This window comes from Triticum aestivum, chromosome 3D (assembly GCF_018294505.1).
Source record: "Triticum aestivum cultivar Chinese Spring chromosome 3D, IWGSC CS RefSeq v2.1, whole genome shotgun sequence".
NCBI lineage: Eukaryota > Viridiplantae > Streptophyta > Magnoliopsida > Poales > Poaceae > Triticum > Triticum aestivum.
Window position 1 is genome coordinate 275,283,867 of NC_057802.1, and position 20,637 is coordinate 275,304,503.

Genomic DNA, 20,637 nt, shown 5'->3' on the forward strand with positions numbered 1-20,637 from the left:
AAATTCACCCAAGGACACATATTAGATTTTTCAACCAACCTTAGTGCATTGGAGCATGTGCTTATAGTTCAAATTTGAATTATGCACATAAAATGCCTAGAAAACCCAGTTAATGCATAAAAATGTCCAAACGAACCCTGAAAAATCAGAAAAATTGACACAACACTCCGGTTGTTCTATATTGACACTAGAAAATATCTGAAAGCAATAAGAGGCAATGGATATCGTTTCGTCCCCAAAGGTGGGACGTTCCCTATCGAAACTATCATGCTTGTTGTGAGAAGCTCTGGTTTGTAAGAAGCATATACCCGAACCTGCCCCAAATGGGACAATTTTTTTACCATGGCATGTTGATGCCGCTCCATGATAGAATGCCAAGTTTCATGAATTTCCTACGAGTTTTGGATTTACTAGAATTTAAAAACTAGGCATCTCAACATTTTGTCGGCAATCAACAGTGCCCTAGTGTTTGAATTTCATTCCCATCTCTTGCATGGGACCAAGAAATTCACCCAAGGACACACATGTGATTTTTCAACCAACTTTAGTGCATTGCAGCATGTGCTTGTAGTTCAAATTTGAATTATGCACATAAAATGCCTAGAAAACCCAAGTAATGTATAAAAAGGCCAAACGAACCCCGAAAAATTCCAAGATTGAACACAACACTCCTGTTGTTCTATGTTGACACTAGAAATGTTTTGAAAGCAATAAGTGGTAACGGATATCGTCCCATCACCAAAGGTGGTACGTTCCCTATCGAAACCATCATGCTTGTTGTGAGAAGCTTATACCCGAACCTGCCCCAAATGGGACAAAATTTTCACCACGGCTTGTTGATGCCGCTCCATGATAGCATGCCAAGTTTCATGAATTTCATACGAGTTTTGGATTTACTAGAATTTAAAAACCAGGCATCTCAACGTTTTTCCTGCAATCAACAGTGCCATGGTGTTTGAATTTCATTCCCATCTCTTGCATGGGACCTAGAAATTCACCCAAGGACACACATGTGATTTTTGAACCAACTTTGGTGCATTGGAGCATGTGCTTGTAGTTCAAATTTAAATTATGCACATAAAATGCCTAGAAAACCCAGTTGATGTATAAAAAGGCCAAACGAACCCTAAAAAATTCCAGGATTGAACACAACACTCCTGTTGTTCTATGTTGACACTATAATTTTTTGAAAGCAATAAGAGGCAACGAATATCGTCTGGTCCCCAAAGGTGGTACGTTCCCTATCGAAACCGTCATGCTTGTTGTGAGAAGCTCTGGTTTGTGAGAAGCTTATACCCAAACCTGCCCCAAATGTGACAAAATTTTCACCACGGCATGTTGATGCCACTCCATGATAGCATGCCAAGTTTCATGAATTTCAGACGAGTTTTGGATTTACTAGAATTTAAAAACCAGGCATCTCAGCGTTTTGCTGGCAATCAACAGTGCCCTGGTGTTTAAGATCCATTCCCATTTCTTGCATGGGATCTAGAAATTCACCCAAGGACACACATGTGATTTTTCAACCAACTTTGGTGCATTGGAGCATGTGCTTGTAGTTCAAATTTGAATTATGCACATAAAATGCCTAGAAAACCCAGTTAATGTATAAAAAAGGCCAAACAAACCCCGAAAAATTCCAAGCTTGAATAGAACACTCCTTTTGTTCTATGTTGACACTAGAAATTTTTTGAAAGCAGTAAGAGGCAACGGATATCGTCTCGTACCCAAAGGTGGTACGTTTCCTATCGAAACCATCATGCTTGTTGTGAGAAGCTCTAGTTTGTGAGAAGCTTATACCCAAACCTGCCCCAAATGGGACAAAATTTTCACCACCGCATGTTGATGCCGCTCCATGATAGCATGCCAAGTTTCATGAATTTTAGACGAGTTTTGGATTTACTAGAATTTAAGAACCAGGTATCTCAACGTTTTGCCGGCAATCAACAGTGCCCTGGTGTTTGAAATTCATTCCCATCTCTTTCATGGGACCTAGAAATTCACCCAAGGACACACATGTGATTTTTCAACCAACTTTAGTGCATTGGAGCATGTGCTTGTAGTTCAAATTTGAATTATGCACATAAAATGCCTAGAAAACCCAGTTAATGTATAAAAAAGGACACAGATTTGATTTTTCAACCAATCTATATGCACCGGAGCATGTGCATGTAGTTTAACTTTGAATTGTGCACCTGAAATGACTAGAAAACCAGTTTAATGTATCAAATGTCCAAATGAACCCTGAATAATTCCAATTCTTTTACGACACACATACAGTTGCATGTTCACTTCAGATAAAAGGTCTAGCAATTCAAACACCGTCCATTGCCGTTGTGACCCCATTTTGTAATTCAAATCAAGTAGATCCCACACAGTTTATTCTCACCAACCGTGTGAGATGTAGTACAAAATATCTTGGAGCACCGTCGGTGTATAGTACGCCTATGGCTTACACGAGAAGGTGTGTCGGCTACAGTCCACAGCCAGCGTGTCAAGCACACTAGCTCGCTCCCCCAAAACTCCCGCCTTTGCATCCCTCTCTGCTTCAGTCCCTTGATTCAATTTTTTAGTAGCCCTGGCATTTTACTCCCGCCTCTGCATCCCTCGTAATCTCAAAAATATCTGCCCGCCCTTGATCCAAATTTTCAGTAGCCCCGCCTTGTTACTCCTGCCTAGTAAAATTTTCAGTTGCCGCAGTATTTCCTCAAACACAACCTCTGCTCACAAAGACACACACTACCCTCGAAACCACTGGTAGGTCGCCGCCATCAGCGGTGCCTCCATCCTCAACCTCTGCTGTGTGCCGGGGAGCTCGAGTAGCCAATGGCCAAAATAGGTTTATCGCGGCCTTTTCGCCCAACGCCGGCGAGGTGGCCGCCGAGGTGTCCCCGTCGTCCTCCGCGGGCCCGATCCACCGTCGCCGGTCCCCTGATCCGCCCGGTGCCGCGCCCCTACGCCGGTTCAAGGACTTCCCCATCCTCCCCCGGACCCGGCAGTCGACGAAGTCCTACCTCGGGGTCCAGCAGCGGCGGTGGGGGACGTGGGTCGCCGAGATTACAGATCGAGAGACCCACACTCGTCGGTGGCTCGTTAGCTTCCACACGGTCGAGCTCGCGGCCATGGAGTACGACCGCTGGCAGGTCCGCTACCAAGACGCGGCGGCTAGGCTCAATTTTCCCTTCGGCACACATCCGGTCCACCTCGTTCCGCCGGAGCCAGGGGTGGTGAGCTCGACTATGGCGCGGGAGGACCGCGAGGCGTGGGAGCGCCTCGAGGCCGAGGCCGCCGATGAGGCCTACATGCAAGAGCTCTGCCGACAGCACCCGGAGCTCGTGGAGGCGGAGCTGGCGATCTTTGCCAGCACAGAGGGCAGCGAGGTTATCGCGCTCTCCTCCGACGACGAGGTCGAAGGCGGCAAGGACGGCGGCGCGGAGGGCGGCGAGGTTATCGCGTTCTCCTCTGATGACGAGGTCGAAGGCGGCGGTGACAGCGGCGCGGAGGGCGTCGAGGTGGGCCCCGAGGACGAGTAGATCGACATCGACGAGTGGAGGAGTGCCTTCCCCAACGACCCTGACAACGGTACTGGCCCGGACCCGGCTCGCGGTACACCGTACATGACGAGGAAGGATTGGCTCGACCTCTACTTCGACCGAAAGTAGTTTAGCTTAGTTTAAATTTATGTTTTATGTTCGGTTATGCAAAACTATCTATGTTTATGTTTGAATGCATGGTACTTTCGGTTGAACCTGCTTTGAACTTGATCAAATTGAAGTTTACAACCTTAAGTTTAGGGGATCGACTAGAAAAGGCCAAAAATTGCTGGAGTATATATATATATTGCAGTTAACATGCCTTTTCGTTTTTCAATTATTGTTTAGCAACATGCATTGTACTGAATGACTAAATATGCAATCCCAGGCTACATAGCAACAAGGAAGAGTGTTACCTTAATGTTCTGATGATGTCTAGATATACATATAATAAAATCTTATATAATGGGATGGATGGAGTGTTGTACTACATCATTTTTCAATTGTTGTTTAGCTTCTAATATTAACTTGGTGCTTTTAGGTACATATATCATTGCCAAAGATCCACACTTCGACCCTTTCTGCGTATGGGGCAATGAGATATTCATGAACCAGCATCAAGTGAGGAAACTGATAAAGATTGTTACTAAAATGGGTCAAAAGATGTCAATCGAATTATTTGTTTACACTTTATGCAAGACAACAGTGAACTGCAGGATGGTAAGTAAGAACCCTGTAGCCTTCTTTTTACTGCCCGTAATGAGTTGTGTTGGATGACATTATCTGAATCTTTTTTCTTTTGAAGTGGATCCTGAAGCAGTTTACTCAAGATTACCTCTCAAACTACATGATTGGTGGTCGGCCATCACAAGGGGTTGGACTAGAGTCCTGCATGCCTTCTGCATCCAGGAGAGCACAATAGGGCCATTCCGCTTCACCTTGTTCAGCAACTGGAATGTCTGTCGCCTCTTTCTTTACCATCTGTAATAGTACAAGTATAGAACCCTTGTACATCATTCTTTATTTGGTGCTTCTATAATTCTTAAACATATGTACCTGTGAATCGAATAATGCATTGGTTGTTTGAACCTGATGGATATGAATAAAGCTATAGCCTACTTTCAAGTTTAAATTAGGTACAATTTTAAATAGCAGCAATTAAATTAGGGCGAAATTACGTTGTGCGGGTCATTATGGCACACACGGTTGGTAAAACACAAACGTTTGCGATATACACCATAATCCGAGATGGTTCACAGAGAGGAAACATATGCAAGCATGCACACAGTTGCCGTTCGCAAAGCGTGTGTGATGTCAGACAATACCACATACGGTGCAGGAAAACTAAATGTGTGTGATTGTCTACCTATCGTACACGGTTTATAATCATGAACTGTTTGTGATGTGCCAGGCATCGTAAATCTCTCGTGCCTGGAATCTGCCTGGAAAGCTCCCGTGCCTGGAATCTGCCTGGTTTTAGGCAGAACCACAAAACTCCGACTGCGATGGCAATGCGAGCACAAACGAGTAACAAGGATGAAGCATTTGGGATATTCGAGATATCGGAAACGGTTATATAGGGACAACTGTATGCATTAAGGCTCCCTATCTCCGACGGTTTCTGGGTCGTGTGGGAAGGACCCCCTATCGCCCACACTCACTTGGCGATGGTTCCAAATGCCGTCGCGGAAAGGGGTTTTAAACCGTTTGTTTAGGACCGACGCGCACCAGTGCATGTGTCCTCTTGCCTCAAGATTATCTCGTTACAACATTCCATCAAATACAAATGAAACTACCATGGCTGCTAATGCATCTCAATGTTCGCAGAGCAGCGCCAATATTCACATCACAACTGAAGACAAAGTTGTGAGAAGGTGTACAAATAAAGAAAAATATATAATTGATCGATGTTGTTCGTAGGCATGGCTCCATTTCCTAGGCACAGTGTTCATTGCTTGGCAGCTAGTTTCACCCAGTTGTGTAGCCAAAAAAGAGGTGTATGGAGGACACCACAATCCGACCATTTTGTGCAGCTCCACTAAAATCGAGCGGACCATCCCTGTTTGCAAAGATATCCAGTCAGTGTGATAACAATAATAGTGGAACTAGATGATGAAACATAACACACACAAATAGAAGCCGATCACCTCTGCGATCTCTCTTTAGGACTAACTACTTGTTGGAGAAGATTAGGCACGGAGTTGGATGAGGAGGATAGCAAAACCAATCTCCCTTTCTAAGGTCGCACAGAAATGTAAAAGCGTTGCCCGTGTGACATTTTGGCGGAACTGCACAAAACACTCTTAAGAAAAAAGTGATTTGTGCAGTTCACCAAAAGGTCGCAATAGCAATGAGGTGAAAATGGATAGCCCTGTTTGCAAAAAGGAGGTAGAATGGAAACAATTACTGCCCAATAATACGAGTTGAACACACATACTCCGACAAAAAAGAAGCATATTCCATGTAATAAGGGAAAGATAGTAGCATGGTGGTTTACCAAAAATGGTTTGAGGACGAGATAGCAAGATGGAAAGTACGCCGGCCGAGATACGTTTTAAGCAAACAACTAAAGAAGATCCACATGCAGCAACACGGGAAGATGTGAAGTGGAGCAAGGCGGGAGGAAGCTGTACCTGAGGGTCATCGGGATGTTACTAGGAGGGCGTCGGCGGCCGGGATCTGCCCATACTGCGGCAGCGACCAAGTGGTGAAGGCCCTACTACGCCGGAGCTTGGTCAGAGGGAACGACGGGTACCGCAGATCGGGACGTGCTGCCTCAACGCCGTCGAATGGAGAAACGATGCACATTCTCCCTTTCTGCCGACAGACGGGATGCGTCCGGATCACTAACCAACGGTGAGAGAGAGAGGCCACCGCCGCCTTGTCTGAGATGGTGTGACGAGAGACAAACCCCGGCAGGCAGGCTCCGTTCTATATAGTGGAGCGGATTTTTCCATTTTCCCCACGGCAATCGTTTTATATTCTATACGTGCCATTGAGGAATATATAACTTTATTTAATACTAATGCGTCAAGTCGAACTTTGTTCTGTCTAGGCATGGTACCTGACCTTCCTTCGAGTAAACGAATGCTACACGCGTCAAATTATCACGTGGGCCGCCTTTTCGTACAGGAACGAACTCCACCGTGTACCCGCGCGGGTGTGGCCGGGAACGAGATGTGAGTACGTGCGTCCTGTGTGCACCTCTTCTTTAGGAGCCGGTACGTACGTGGGTGGGTGTGAGAGAGATGGTTTGTGTGAAACAGAGGCAATGTGTCGATGATATCTCAAACAAAAAAAGTAACATATGCAATGTGTGTGAAACGGAGTCATGGACGTCAGATATCGATAGAATCGAAAACAGGGATGAAGTGTGTGGCCGCGTGATCGATAAAGAGTGCCATCGAATTTGTGTTTGCCCACGTCAAAGATACAGGGCGGCTGGCCTACTAGAATTTGAGAGGGCAGAGGTGTAGTTTTTCTCTGTGGCATGGATACCTACCTACAACGTTCGACTATCGGTGTGTGGGGGAGGGGCAGAGACCGATCGACTAGTATATGTGTGGGGAAGGAGAGGGACCTAGCTATGTATTGAGGGAGATCGATCGGCATCCATGGATATATGTAGCAGAGGAATAATGTTGGGAGAAAGACAAAGGTAGAGCGTCGGAGGGTTGGTGGTGGAGTGGCGTCTCACAAATGGTGGGAGAGGCCTGCTAGACAAACGGAGGGTACGAGTGCAATATCAATAAGAGAGGGCGGGGGATGTCTGTCTGTCTATGCACGTTCGTGTGAGAGACGGGCCGGGAGGTATGCAAGGATGATGAGGGGAGACGATATGGTTGTGGTAAGCATACATAACTACATAGGAAGATCAACTGTCGTGTGTCCGAGAAAGGGAGAGACATAACTAGTGAGGTAAGTCTATCAGTGCGTGGGGAAAACGAATTATAGTCGACCTGGCTATATGTAGGGAGATCGGTACGTATACATGCATGCATGTGTTAGAAGCAAATAAGGTCCGAAGAGACAGACAGGGGGAGAGGGGTGCAACTAGGAGGTGGTGCGAGAGGCCTACCATGTCGAGGGGGGAGGAGTGTGCGAGTATGCGATCGATGAAAAGAGGGGCGGGAGTGTGCACCTACGTGGAACCATATTGGACATAGTGGGGCATGGACGGTGAGTAGAGAAGAGGGAAAGTATGTGTTTGTGGTAGGCACACTTGGCTAGAGAGGTATATCGACCGGTGTGTGCCGGAAAGAAGGAGCCGGGGGGCCTATACACACCGCGAGTGAATGACCTAAAGAGAAATAACGAATGTGCGTGATGGAGGGGACGCTGAGGGAGGGTGAGAGGGGGCGGGCGTGTGCATGCACGATAGAAAGTTAGCGCTAGCTAGCTACAAAGAGGAGAGGATCGTGAAGGTGTAAAAGACGAACAAAGATCATAATTCATTATAAAAAAGTGGATACAGATACTTGAAGAAGATATCATAATGTAGAACATTGATTGTAATTTGGGCTAATGTGTGGATTTTGCAGCTCAAGGCTAAATACTTGTCATAATGTAGGGGCGGGGCACTATACTTTGTGTGATAAACACGGTGTACATATGGAACATGGTTTAGATTATGAATATATAGTTAGTACATCAAATGTACTATTATTTGGAATCCACATCAAGTGTATTCAAAAAATTGTATTCGAGTTCATATAGTACACATAGTTCATATCTATCTCTATAGTAATCATGTGGTGTGTTGTTAAGGTAATACACGAATGATGGTTGAAGTTGGCAACAATCATGATTGTAGATTCTTATTGAAATAGAGAAACAAATTAAAATTTAGTTTGAATTGCAGCGGTAGTATAGACATTTGGAATGCACTAACATGTTGGTATGAGTAGGTTAGATGCATTATACAGCGAACGAAAAAATTTAATTGGACATAACATGTTGGTATGAGTAGCTTTGAATAGCATTTGTATAGTAAAATGGGACAAGACTCTCTCTTTGTGTGGTGTGAATAGTTTTATTTTTTTCATTTTTTCGTTGAGGGAAGTGCGAATTGATTTGGTACGTTCAAGTACAATATTACACGTTAGGATTGTCCCTAAAATTCAATCGGCGCCTTGTAATATCCTGAAAATTCAGATATCGTGCTCCCAAAACTGGCGCTTTGCTATCCCGAAATTACAACGCGCGCGAGAACTCCATCCAGCTGCCAAATCCCGACACGCGAAATCCCCCTTCTAACCCTGAGCCGAAAGGGCCGCTAGTTCAAATCAGTGGGGGTACTTTTGTAACACACCCTACATTTTGGACAAGCGCGTCCCTAAGTCATGGTTCCCCCTCCCATCACCTCCGTTTCGCCATTCCAAATCCCAGGCCGCCATAACCTCTCAGCTCCAGCCGCGAAACCCCACCCTCCTCCGTCCGCCACCTCACCGCTGCCCAGCCGGAGCCTCTTCCCCGACAACGTCTTCCACCACAATAGCTCGACGTCCCTCATCCACCTCCCGGGATGAGGATCCTTCGTCCATCTCGTCGTCCCGCCGATTCAGCCGCCCCGTCCTCCACCTCCAAGGAGCTGCTCCGACGATCGCCTCGTCTATCGCGACTGCTCCATCCCCACAGCGCCGCCTTAACCTGCTCCACCAGAACTGCAGCATCCTCACCGACTCCTCGGACGAAGCCGAGGCCTACTCGGTGCCACCAAAGAGGTTGTACAGTCATCGCATGACACCTTCTCCTTAACTAGACCTCCTGGCGCCGATGGTGCTCCATCCCGCACCCCCATGGAGCGGCTACCTCGAAGCCGGTGCCACAGGCGACATCTCCATGGCGGCTCTCCCCTAGTGCGAGGCCACTTCGGCGGTGGCGTCCATACCAGCCGGATCTGCTGCTGCTCCCGCTCTCGCTCAGTCGCTCGCGCTGCTGTTGCTGCTCTCCCCTCGCTCGTGCTGCTGCTCTGCTCCAATTTAGCTACACTTCAGTCGACTGAATTGACTTTTGGGTCAGTCAATTTTCAGGGGGTGAGGGGCTCACCGGAGTTAAGGAAGAACCACCCGCAGTGGGGAGGGGGCTCGCCGGGGCGGTGGTCGCCGGCGGTGGCGTGGGGATCGCCGGAGAAAAAGCTCGGCGCGGGGGAGGGGGGGCTAGAGGGTTGGCCGGGGCGGCGGCGGTGGGGAGCTATTTCGGGGCGGCGGCGGACCGGCGGTGGAGAGTTGTTTCGGGGCGGCGAGGCGGCGCGGGGGCCGGCAGTTTGGCCGGTGGTGGCTGGCAGCTCAGGGGGGTGCAGGTTGAAGATTAACTGTAGGCCCTCCCTAAACTACATGTCAAGTGCCTCTCTGCTACCATTGTGCTCAGTTTCGACAGTAACATTCAGATTCAACAGTAAATTTTAGTTTCGACAGTTAAGTTCAGAGTCAACACTTTTTACCTCATCTGTTGTAGTCAGGTGGTTTTGGTGATGTAAATTTTACATCTATTTTACATTATCTATTGGAGATGCTATTAGAATCCCACTTGAGATTAACGATGTCTGTCTTGTGCTGCTTCAGCCTTGACGTCTTACGGCTCACCGGAGCTGCTCCAACGACAGAACGATCCATCACAACAGAGCAGTGCCCTGGATGCCGTCTCCAGATTCCTCAGATCTTCCTCCACACCTCCGATAGCCACCTCTGCCTCAACTTCTTTAGCGACCAACCCAATGATGGTGAGGTCGACACGGCTATGACAAAGAGGTTGTACACTTGTTGCATCACTTATTACTCTACATTTATGTTGATCCATTAGGGCTATTTTGGTTCAACGGAAAAACATAGCAATAGGAAATTTTCCTATGGCACTCTACTATTCAATGATTCATGCATTTTGTTGAAAGGAATGGAGTAAAACATCCACCTGGACCTACTTTTCAAAATCCTATGCATGAAAACAAGACCAAGTGCATTAGTGGCAGAATAACATTCTAACTCTACACGCTTTCATATGGTTTCATTTTATTTTGGCCATGTTTCTTTGCATTCCTCTGCTCTTCCAATTCCTGTGAACCAAACACCCAAGTTGACAGAAATCATGTGTTTACAAATGCTCTGTTTACCATGTGCATTCCTATCCTATTCCGGTGTTTTTCCTATCCCTGCATTTTTAGAATCATGCAAGCCAAATGAGCCCTTACAGCATTACTTCAGTTACAGGTAGGTGTCGAAGGAAACTTTGTGTGGTTTGTCCTGCTCCTGCCGCGACGTCATCCACCTCACCTGAGCTGCTCCATCGATAGAAGCATCCACCAAACCAGACATCATGACTCCTGACCATCTTTCGCCGCCTCAGATCTCCTTCCCTGCCGCCGGCACCCACCGCAACGGCATCACCATCATCGACTCAATAGATTAACATGAGGAGTGCACGGGTCCACAAGAGAGGTCACACTCTTTTGTTTCGGCTTATGTTATGCATTGCTTAAAATTACCTGCTACTTTATCGTCCTGTTCACCTCTTAGACTCCAAGTCAGGTCCAAATTAATGTTCAAACTTGAGTTCTAAATTAGTTGTGGGGCACATATCGAGGCAGGAATGAATAGTATCTTTGTCTAATATCTGGTTCACCTAGGGTATGCCTATGTTGTTCATCTTGGGTGGCAAACAAATAGTAAAGCAATCATCATCTGTCTTTTTATTAAATTAAAGCAATCATCAGCCTGCTATCATTATTTTTGGATCCATAAACTGGTTGTTACCATCACTCTAGATGTCTGCATGCTCTCCTTACATAATCTCACCATATTTTTTTTCGTATGCATGTCAGATATTGTACACAGTCATGCTGAACATGTAGAGAAAAAGAGAAGAGTTTTGCACGGCAATACAATGTCATGCAGACATCGCTCCATGGTGGGTTCAATGGCAAACCCTCACCCCCTCTCCAGATTGTAATCCAGAGGAAGATATCTGTTCTGAGGTGGATTCAAACACAGATGACCACTCCTATTTACCGCCCAAGGTGTTTGCTCTACCTTGGCATGATGATGTTAGTCATATCATGCATATGTTGCCTTGAAGTGACTACTTTTGACATCATATATGTCATCTGCTTAGTTTAGACATGTTCTATAATGCCACATGTTTAGTTTCTATATCATATATGGGAATTATGCAGTCTCATTTCTTTTAGCCAGCCATAATATATGTGAAATGTGCAATGCCATCCTGTTTAACCAGGCAGCATATATTTGAATGATATCTTGCCCATCCTTTTCTTCATTACATTTCCATTTGTCAACAATGTTTGTACATTAAACTACTCTTCCCGTGAATCAGCCATTTGGGTGGGAGATGGAAAAATCTGGAGTGAAAACAAGGCCTTCAGAGTAGACAGTGCTACCTGTCGAAGCAGATCTCTTGTTGGGTCCCGATAGCTCCTCAGAGATGGATTCAGAGACAGATGGCCAGTCCTATTCCCCCACCGAGGTGTATGCTCTAACTTGGCACGGTTATACTGCTCATATCATGCATATGATGTCTTGCATTGCATAGTTTAGACATCATATACACAATATTCAACACCATGTTCTTAGTTCAGACATCATATTGAATGCCCGCTGTTTAGCATATAAATCACATATCTGAATTAAATCATGCGATCCTGATTACTTAGATAACATGCATGTGAATTATGTCATGCGATCATGTTTAGTTATTTATCATAACTTTGAATTATGTTATGTTATGCTATCCAGTTTAGATAGACATCATATATGTGAAATTATGTCATGCTATCCGTTTTAGTTTAACAATATACATGTCAACTATTTCATGCCCTCTTTTTTCCACACTATCTATTACATCTGTCTCTCATACAATGTCTGTACATTCAACTATATTTCCTTTTTATCAGCCATTTGAATTAGAGTGGGTGATGCCAGTATCTAGCGGAGTAAAAACATTGTCTTCAAATAAAACAGTGCTACCTGTTGGTGGAGATAGCACCCCGGTTGTACATGCATGAGAACCAGCCCTACCACACATAACCCAGACTCTCGCAGATTGTACCCCTACTGCGATGGTCAGAGAACCAGCTTCACCCAATCTAACCCCAACCCCTGCAGATAGTAACCCAGTTCCTGTTGACACAGCACCATCTCCACCACAGAGCTCCCAAACAAGAGCAGTTAGTAAGGCAGCTCCAGTGCCCAAAGGGCCAGTACTAAACCCCAACTCCACCAGTTAGTACGCCTATTCCTGTGGAGGAAGCACAACCAACCAGTCATAGTTTAGCATCTATCGCATTTGATGTTGTTAAATCCTATGTGCGTATCTTCCCATCTTGGAAATATTATATTGAAGATGAAGGAAAATGCCAGTTGTAGGTGTTTGTCCAGGAGTTATGTGTAAGTAATGTTATTCATGGCAATTACTTTGCTTTGTCCCATACATTCTACCTCCATGATGGTTACAATACATCAAATTTTCCCATTTTTCTCTATAGAGAAGGACCGATTTGGAAACTCCGGATGAGGTAACATGTGCTAATACCTCTGCTATCTTCAAGAATGCTAGGTGGCAGTATCGGAATTACCTAAAGAAAATGTACTTCACTTGCAAAGAAACTCATCAAATTCCCTTAGGTTCTCCTGAGACACATTTACTGGACGATGACTGGGAACGCCTTGTTCTGCACTGGTCCCGAACCAAGAATGTGGTAAGGTCTATGAGCTCAATTTTTTAAGAAATGTATTCTTGTGTCTTACTGTACTCTGTTCATGTAGAACAAGTGCTTAAACCTAAAGAACAACTGTTCTAATTTAAGATTCCATTGCTATCGTGCATACTGCTTTGCTCTTGTATCACTGTATTTACTCATACAAACTTATTTTTAAATTGAAGGATCCAATCGAAACTCCAATGGCACAGCAGGTATGTTCACGCATGTTTCTTTAATAGGTTTGCTCTTATCAATAGCTCTGTTGATTTCAATTTCAATTGTGTATACAGTTGACTTCTCATATCATGCACATTACTAGCATCGCAACAGAGCCAATAGTGTTGTTGTACATGTAGACCCGTGGTACCCATCTGAAATCTTGTTGTGCCATGTAGTTTCCCATGCTTTGCATGCTTTCACTGCTGCTTTGTCTTGAACTGATATGATTTGAACCTTGTCTCTATTTTGATTTGGCAAGACAATGAAGTGACCATAGGACATAGATATATGTTTGTTTGATGCTTTTATTATGTACTAGTACTTGGCAATAGAAGACTTGGTAGTTTAATCATGTCCACCTTACTAATGAACTGGTTCACCGAAATGAGTTTCATATACTAGTACATGCTAAACCTGTTATGTGTCTGCTTATTTCTTCTTTTAGAATGCTGATAGAATATTGGGGAAGAGTGCTTATTAAGCAATGGTAAGGAAGTAATGTAGATAAGGTTCAGGATAGTGAGATATCCTTGTTGGTCTCCAACAAAGCTGATAAAACAGCTAAGGAAGACTGTCTTGAAGACAGTGAGACAACCCCAAAGTCCTGTCTTGGTTTAGTGTTCGAGTTACTAGCCACTACCGCTTGCACAAGCTATTCAAACTCACTGTCTGAATCACTTCGGTTTCTTGAGTCTCAACTACAAGCGGTAAGACTCGATCAGCAGTGCTGCGACAAGAAGCGGAAGGACTGCGGAAGTCCCTGGAGCATTCAGATGCATACTTTCTGGTGCAACAGCAAGCGTTGGAGGATTTTAGCGCCAATCAGGACAAAGCTAATAAGCTTACTAAGCTTATTGCCAGCATGGTGGATACCCAGGATGACGTTTCTTGAACTCTTCTGAAGTTGTTTCAGTTATGCTCTTTTTTTGCTGCCGCGTTTATTCGCACTTGTGGCCAATTTTGACGGCCAGTGTATGTAATATGCTGCTTTGTTCCCTATATTTGCACTGCTGGCGAACTTTGATGCCCAGTGGATGTAATATGTGTAATAGCTGTAATAGGCTAGCGTTAGTTGCTTGCTTATTTATTTCCTTATTGCTTGTTTAGTCATTTGCTTGTAGCCACTGCAGTTCTTTTTCCGTGTTTTTCTAGTGGCCACAATAACCTATTTTTGGTAACTAGGCCACAATAATCATGGCAACACACGGACTGTTGTAACCATGGGCCTCCTGTGGGTCGTAGGATCCATGGGCCTTCTACGGGCCCTAGGATCCATGGGCCTTCTACGGGCCGTAGGATCCATTGGTCTTCTACTGGCCGTAGGATCCATGGGCCTTCTACGGGGCGTATAATCATTTCGCCAAACATGGGTCGTACTATTCATGGACCATAACGGGCCGTTAATAGGCTGTATTTGATAACGCTATGAAAATAGCCCAACGGGTTAACGGGCCACAAACGGGCCCAATGTAACCACGGGCTGAATTTGGCCCACAAACAGAATAGGCCAGTAACGGACCGTAACTAACCGAATTCTAGAAATGAGCCCAAGAATAAATGGGCCCTTAGAAGGCCGAAAGTTAACACGGGCTGGAAACGGTCGACGGAATAATGGGCCGTTAATGGGTATAAAGCGATACACTGTTCATTATCGGCCAGTTTCATCTCGGGCCTTTATTGGGGCCAGAGTTACGAAGGGCCTCATATGGGCTGAAAGACATCATGGGCCATACATGGGCCGGAAGTAACAATGGGTTGGAATCATATTGGACAGCCCAGATGAAGCTACTGGGCTTAATTCCGGTAGGCCGTAATGGGCCGGGAGTTAGCGGGCCGTAAATGGGCGATATATGAACAGGTTGTTAACAGGCTTTCCGTGGGCCGGCCCGTTACCTTTTGACCAAGTCAAACGGGCCGGCCTTTTCACCAGAATGGGCCTCTGTTGGGCCGTGCCATGTGTCGACGTATCATAGGGGCCTCCTGTCCAATGAGTGGATGACATCTGTCCCAACGGTAAGCCAACATTTGTTTCCTGTGGCCAATGAGAATTTTACACGTGGAAAATCCCCATTGGTCCGGGCTGTTAACGGGTTATCGGATCCAAAACTAGACCCGCTAGCTTAACGGCGACCTGTTACGGTGGATGCCACGTGTCGGTCACCCTTGACGAAAACACTTCTATGACGCGCGATTTATCGTCATGGAAGTGGACACTTTTGTGATGATAATTTTGGTAATGTCATGGAACACTTCTACGACGGCACAGGTATGACTATCTTCATTCTGTCATAAAATCGTCATGGATGTACATGCATGACAGAAAACGTGACCTACCGTGACAAACACGTATCATCACGGAAGTGTATTTTTTTTGTAGTGTAGGGGACGCAGGATGTGAAAATCTGGTCTAAGAGTTAGCGCATCGACTTCTTCATCGCCATGGCTCCTAAGAAGAAGGCAATCACGGCGATCGGTTCGTCTGGAGCTGCACCACCTGTTCCAGTGTGGGCGGGCAACGGGGCGGACATGGATGGTGGTGGAGGCATGGCCTGTGAGCATCCATGACACTCTCGCCATCGGAGGTAGGCGAGCGGCGTCGTTCGTGCCCAAGAGGACGAGCCGCACGCCGCTGAGTCTGGGGGCGGGGCCGTGCTGCCCACGGGCGGCACGGTAACTTCCAGGATGCCCCAGCCGGCATCCGCGCCGCGGCCTTCCCAGTTCGCGCGTGACGAGCAACGCCGCGACGTCGGTTCCCCCGGGCGCCGCCGCTGGAAGAGCCCTTTGCGTCACTCTCAAGACGCACCGGGCCAGCATGCGCGCCCAGACGCTGGTGGAAATGGCGTGCGACCGCGAGACCGTGATAGAGCTCCTTCTAATGTGGTTATAAGTTGGAGCACGTCATGGTCCATGCAGCTTTCGCCGCCACCCACGCCAGCGGAAGCATTCGCGCGTGTGCAACTGCTCCTCGACTTTCCTCCTGTCGCGGAGAATCACGACGAGTGGAGAGCCACCATTCGGAGCCTCATCAGCTTCGCCAATAAAGATGAACCGCGACCGGCGGGACCCTCGTGCCGGCGCTCGGTCGAGCCGGTGCACGCTGGTGGTGGAAGGACCTGAGACACTGCAACCACCGTGCACTCTCCTCCCCCACGCCCGCAACAGCAGCCGTCGGCTCGTTGGCCGACGCATGTGACAACGTTTCCACAGCATCGTCCGACCCGCAAGCCCGCTGCGACCAACATCAAGTTCTTCGGGAGCGAGCTCGGGAAGACGCTCAGACCACTATCGAGCGGCGGCGGGAAGCGCACCATCAGTCAGATAGGCGTGCGGGGCCCTCTGTGGACCTCCCCGCGCCGGGAGGTTCCGGGGACCTACCTTACGAAGTGGGTTGTCCAGCCTTTACCCATGAGCTACGACAGTTCCAGTGGCTCACCCACCGCACATTCAAGGCCGAAGTCGGAGAAAAGTACAACGGCAAGACTCACCCGTCGGAGTTCCTCAGCACCTACACTATCGCGATGCAAGCTGTTGGGGCTCGCGACGACAAGGTGCTTGCCAACTACTTCCCGTTGGCACTTAAGCCCAACACCATGTCATGGTTGATGCACCTGCTAGTGGATTCCATTTCTTCTTGGTCGGATCTGTGCCACGAGTTTGTTGGCACCTTTGCCGGAGGCAACCAAGCTCCTGGCCAGGCGAGTGATTTGCATGTCATCCTAGAAGGACGGCGAAACCCTGCGCAAGTACATACAAAGGTTAACCCATGTGCAATACAACATCCCAGATGTTCATCCCGCCGCTGTCATCAGTGCATTCCATCAGAATGTGCGCAACTGCAAGATGCGTGAGGAGCTGGCAATGAACAAGGTTAAGGATGTAGCCGAGCTTTATGTTCTGGCTGATAGATTTTCTCGGGCTGAAGAAGGGAGGAAGTACCACGGCGAAGATGCCGGCGCAGAAACCGACTCCACAGACAAAGATGCCGTTGCCCCGGCAAAGAAGGGCCGACGCCGCAATAGGAAGCAAAAGGGCAAGACCGTGCTTGCCGTCGAGGGATCCGGCGACCCCGGCGCCGCCAAGAAGGCCAAGGTTGACGACCGCAGCAAGGAAGTTGTCGGGTGCGCCGCCTGCCGGGCCTTGGCGGCTGCCGACAAGCTGGGAGGCTCCGACAAGCAGTACTGCAAGATCCATCACACCAAGGGCCATGAACTCCAGAATTGCTAGCAGGTTGAGCTGCTCACAGAGAAGCAGAAAGCTGAGTATGAGAGGCGGGATAAGGAGAAGGGCCAGGATGGTGCTAAGGGGTCCGGCAAGAAGCGCGGCGGTCGAGGGGGTCGCCGTGACAAAGATAGCCAACAAGAGAGGCCCGCTCGGGGCCATGACAAGGAGGAAGGCAGTGATCATGATGAGGACGACAAGTCCGGCGAGCACGAGCTCCAGAAGGCTACGAAGGCCATGTGCGTTGACGGTGGCGCCTCGTTGCACACCTCTCACCGCCAACTGAAGCAGTGGGCGCGTGAAGTCACTATGGCGGAGCCATCGTTCGATGCCCAGAGGACACTGAAGTGGTCCAGCACGCCTATCATTTTTTACACCGAGGATCACCCTGATCACACAACTGCGGTCGGGTGTTTGCTGTTGTTGGTTTCACCAACAATACACAAGCTCAAGGTGACGAAGGTGCTAGTTGACGGTGGGGCCGATATGAACTTGATCTCGCCCGCCGTGATCGAGAGGCTGCAAATCCTCGATGGAAATCTCGAGGAGACGGGCACATTTCAAGGGGTCAACCCGGGGAGGAGTCAGCCGAAGGGCAAGGTCATGTTGCCCGTCACATTTGGGGGCGAGCTGAACCACAGGACGGAGAAGATTGTTTTTGATGTTGCCAAGGTCCCCTTGCCCTATAATGGGATCCTCGGCCGCCCAGCACTGGCCAAGTTTATGGCGGCATCATATTACGCCTACAACACGTTGAAGATGCCCGGGCCGATGAGCATCATCACCGTCCCCTCCGATAAGAAAGACGTGCTCATCTGCGCCGACCAACTCTACCGGGAGGCAGTTGCAGCAGTTGCCACCAAGGCACTTGTCCCTACGGCTGAGGCCCGGGGAGGGAAGAAAACTGGCAAGGCCTCTGCCCCTCCCGGCAAGGCCCTTTCCGGCAAGACTTCTAACCCATGCAAGGACTCCTGCACCTCTTTTGGCAAACGCGCCTCCTCGGAGCGCTGCGTTCCCATTGAGGACATGCCAGAGAGCTCCGCCAACAGAAGCAAGAGGTCCAAGGTGACCCCGCCAGAAACCAAGAAGGTGCCCGTCAAGGAGGATGGCACGGGTGGAGCTTTTACCATAAGCTCCACCCTTGACAGCAAATAGGAAAGCGCACTCCTCGCCTTCCTGCGGGCGAATGTCGACGTGTTTGCATGGCAAGTATCTGACATCCCCGGCGTTCCCAGGGAGGTGATTGAGAACCACCTTGCTGTCTATCCCCATGCGTGCCCCGTCAAGCAGAAGGTCAGAAAGCAAGCTTTGGAGCGACAAGAGTTCATCATCAAGGAGATTAGGAAGTTGGAGGCGGCAGGCTTGGTTCGAGGAGTGCTCCTCCCCACATGGTTGGCCAATCCGGTGGTAGTGCGTAAGGCAAATGGGAAATGGAGGCTGTGTATTGACTACACAGATATCAATAAAGCATGTCCAAACGATCCTTTCCCTCTGCCACGCATTGACCAGATAGTGGACTCCACTGCTGGGTGTGACCTACTGTCGTTCCTCGACGCCTATTCAAGATACCACCAGATCTTCATGATGAAGGAAGATGAAGAAAAGATTGCATTCATCACCCCATGTGGTACGTACTGTTTTGTACGGATGCCTTTCGGCTTGAAAAGCACCGGCTCGACATTTGCCGAGGAGTCCAAATTGGTTTTGAGCCCCAGCTGCAAAGAAATATGGAAGCTTATATGGATGATATAGTAGTCAAAACTAAGGACAAGGCCACGCTCGTGCAGGATCTGGAGGAAACAGTTGCCAACCTACGCAAGATCGACCTCAAGCTCAACCCAGAGAAGTGCGTGTTTGGCGTCCCATCCGGCAAACTTCATGGGTTCTTTGTATCTCAACGCAGAATCGAAGCAAATCCTGACAAGATCAAAGCGATTGAGCAGATTGAGGCGTCAAGACGGGTCAAAGACGTCCGTAGGCTCGCCGGCTGTGTTGCTGCACTAAGTAGGTTCATCTACAAATCTGCTGAGCGCACCCTCCCCATTTTCAAAGTTTTGAAAAAGGCGGGTCCAATGAAATGTACTCCGGAGGCAGAGGCAGCACTGCAAGATTTGAAGAGGTACCTCTCCTCCACGCCAATACTAGTCGCGCCTAAACCGCAAGAGCCGCTGCTATATCTAGCGGCAATGAATCAAGTAGTCAGTGCTGCGCTAGTTGCACAGAGGGAATTTGAGGAAGAAGCAGCAGTAGCAACAAAGCCGTCAGGGCATGACGCCGGCAAGGCGGAACCCCTGGCAAGGACCAGTCCTGGCAAGACAGAGTCTGCGCAGGTGGGCGAAGTGAACAGAAGAAGAAGGTGGTGCAGCACCCGGTTTATTTTGTCAGTTCCCTCTTGCAGGGGGCTAGATCAAGATATTCTGGTACGCAGAAACTACTTTTCGGCCTCCTTATGGTCTCGAGAAAGCTGCTTCACTATTTCCAAACACATGAGATCACCGTCGTCACCCGCCTCCCTTTGCAACGAATCTTGCACAACCCGGAAGCAACTGGGAGGATTGTGGTGTGGGCATTGGAGCTCTCGAGCTTTGGCCTCAAGTTTGAAAGTACTTCAACATTCAAGAGCCAATCCTTGGCAGAGTTCATAGCAGAATGGACCTCAACGCCCGACGAAGAGATTCAAGAGACCACCCTTGCCGGCAAGGAGACGAGCCGTGATTGGATTATGTACTTTGATGGAGCTTTCTCGCTGCAAGGTGCTGGTGCCGGCGTGCTACTCTTCGCACCCACCGGAGACCGCCTCAAGTACGTAGTTGATAACCCACAAGTATAGGGGATCAATTGTAGCCTCTTTCGATAAGTACGACTGTCGAACCCAACGAGGAGCTAAAGGTAGAACAAATATTCCCTCAAGTTCTATGAAACTAGAAGTACTTTGTAGGTGTTGTTGGATAGGTT